The following is a 3,146-nucleotide window of genomic DNA, read 5'->3' on the forward strand; positions in this document are numbered from 1 at the left end:
CTGAGCTCCTCCCAACAGGTTCCCTCAGGACTCAGCATGAGCTCCACTCCTCATGGGGAGTTAATCACCAGGTACGGCCTCCACGCTGGGGGAGGAGCTGGCTTTCCCCAGCTCCCGCCCTTGGTTTCCTCAGACACGCAACTGATACCTGGCGCTGAGAGTGTCACTTTGCAAGGGGAGGACGGGCAGCTCTTCAGGCTGCTCCTTCCCTTTCCCTGTAACTGATTCACTACTGCCCTCCCCTCCCCTACCAAGAGGTCCCCACCCTCGGCCAAGCAGGCTCCAACCTGTTCTGTCCCTCATTGTGCTCACAGTGGAAATGCAGATGCTGAAACTTGTTCCTGCTTGAAATTTGTTCCAAATCAAACATGCTTCTCCGTGTCAGTTATAATGACAAACAAATATCCCAAGTGGCTAATCGGACTCGGCCAAGAAACTTATTCATCCCTGAACCACAGCTAACACTCCTCCTTGGCATTTCTTGGGAGCCCGGGATCTGCAAAGACTGGCACTCAGCAGAGAAGCCCAAACATTATCTTTTTTGATATCATGGGGTCACAGTATTTGTTCGAAGCACAGCAGGAATCTTGGCGCAGCTCATGTCATTAGATACCACAGGCTACAGGAGCTCATGCGGTCTTTTTGCATTTCCCTGGAAATCCTTCAAGGAAAGGACATGCAAACTCGGGAGTCTGGTGCTACGTGAATGACCAAACTGTCAACATGCTGTGTGTATTTTGGGATTAGTTAACTCCAGCTTCCCAAAAGCAGCATGGAGCTATTGTTGGAGAAACAATACAGGCAGACATTAATATGTGATTCAAGACACTGTGTTAGGAACGCACCACCTAGAACACAAGGCAGTACATGAGAAACCGTGCACAGGAGGCACACAGGAGTCCCCAGACCGCGGTGTGGACCTCCCCACCACCTACCCTGGAGCTACTGAACTCCACAGAGGCTAACCAGAGAACCAAGAACTTTCTGGATAATTGGGCTAATCAGCTGGCCTTTTATCTACAAGTTACAAAAGCCCTGTAAATTAAATTCATCCAGGCTAAATAAGTAATCTAAAAGCTAAACGTCTGCTCTCTAATGATCGCTGGGCTATAGTCAACGGGAGAGAGACAGCCATGCCTAAGTGTGAACCAGCACATTCAGACACCAGGTTCTTAGTCAGCTGGGATGAGTCATGTCCCCAAGGGACTATCACTCTCCATGGACAGAGTGGGATGATTAGTTTAAATTAGCTGTCTCGTCTTTAGATCACTGAAGTCAGAATGAACTCTTACGAGGACTGTGCGAACTGCAAGAACAGGTACATTTATTAAAAAAATGTAAGTTGTCTGCCAGAGCTGTGCTGCAGTGCAGCAAGCAGGTGCAGAGTTTGCAGCTGTGGATAATAGATAGGGGACAAAATCATTATAAAGCTGTTGGCATAGAAGTGTTAAAGATGTAAATAAGTGTTAGAGCAGCTTAAACAACAACGTTAACTGAAAATGTAAGGTGAACAGCTGAACACAATGTCAGGAAGTCTGGGGAAAAAACAAAGGCTATAACGTGATGGGCCTTTTTCTAGAGCTGCTTTGCCAGGGTGACAGCATCACCTTGGTGATAACATCAAAGGGTAACATCAACCTACTTTTGCTTCCTGAAGAGCCGAAAAGAGTGTGATTGTTTAAAAACTCATCAAATGCGTGTCTTCTGCCAGATAAACAACTGCTGCTGATTCTGTAAAGGGATTTCCGCTGTCTCCACAATCTACACCCCCTCCAGTGATTTCTCATGGACCTCAGCACATGAAAGCACAATCGATGCAAACATCCCCAACTGAGCTTGTCTGGTTGGGCTTCTTCAGTGTTGGTGGGAGAGGCAGCGATTTCTAGGGAGTCAGTTCCCTCACCCTGTAGCCAACATCTGAGACAGGGCAGACGAAATGTGCCATGAAACCGCTTCTCTCTCTTCACGGAGCAGGAGAGCTCAGGCTGCCGAAGTCACTGACAGAGCTTTACCATGCAGACATCTAAAATGAGATGAGAGGTGTCCTGTCCCTGCTGTGTGGCAAAGAGATAAATGTCCATAATTGGGACTCTATAGACTGATTGGCCAATACAGGATGCAGGAATCTCATCAGCCAGTTTTTTGCCAGCTAAAAGCAAGGAATTTATTTGGAAGTGTTGTCTACACACCTTCTGCAATCAACAGCGAAAGACAAGGGGAAAATTCCTTCTGGCTAAACACACACACCAAGTCCCAGTTCCAAGTCCATGTCTCTGGGCAGCCGTACTCTGGCTGATACTTGAGCTCAGGCAGGATCCAGGCATCAGGCAATGCTTCATTCTTGTGTCCCACTACAGATGCTCTTGGAGCTCACCAAACACAAACACCTTGCCTGGGCTTTCCACAAAAGATACCTGCTGCTTCCTCTTCAAGCACAAGTGGAAGGGAGCCTGCCAGCTTGCTCCTGATAGCACAGCTCCTGCAGAGCACCCGCCTGGAGCCAGATTGCCTTTTACCCCTCCTCTTCATTCAGACTGAAATCCACGTCTTCCACCACAAAGCATCATGGTGCTCAAACACACCTATCTATAGGCACTTCTGGAAGGCATATGCATGGCGAAGTTCCACGGTGCAGAATTCACTGGCCAGATGTAATCAGCAAGCACAGCTAGATGAGAAAAGTCCAAACTTTAGTTATTATGCTGAGATCTGTGTGAACTCACAGAGAGAACAGTGCAGAGTCAAGTCTCTGAGTTTTTTATCCCAGGTTCCTGACCACGGCATTACAGAATCATTCTTCGAAACACAGCAGCAGGACATAAATTCCTCATTTCATTTATTCCATTCTCATGTCAAGCCTCTTCCAAGTCAGAGGACAGACAGCTTTGCACCCACTCAGCTGAAGGAGGGCACTGGACACCAGTTGCCAGCTCCAGGCCAAACGATCTAACTGGTGGTGGTGGCAGGGAAGGCAGAGAACCCGACCTCCGCTGGCTCCCTGCACAGGGGGAGCCCAGCACACAGGTGCTTCCCAGTTGCTGCTCTGAGGTCCCTACCACCCACGTGCCACGAAGGGAAGCCAACGTGTGGCCACAGAGTCGCTCTGGTGGTCCTTTGAGGTCCAGCCCTGAGCTGCTCAGGGTGCC

The sequence above is a fragment of the Caloenas nicobarica genome, chromosome 15, assembly GCF_036013445.1.
Source record: "Caloenas nicobarica isolate bCalNic1 chromosome 15, bCalNic1.hap1, whole genome shotgun sequence".
In the NCBI taxonomy this organism is placed as follows: Eukaryota; Metazoa; Chordata; class Aves; order Columbiformes; family Columbidae; genus Caloenas; species Caloenas nicobarica.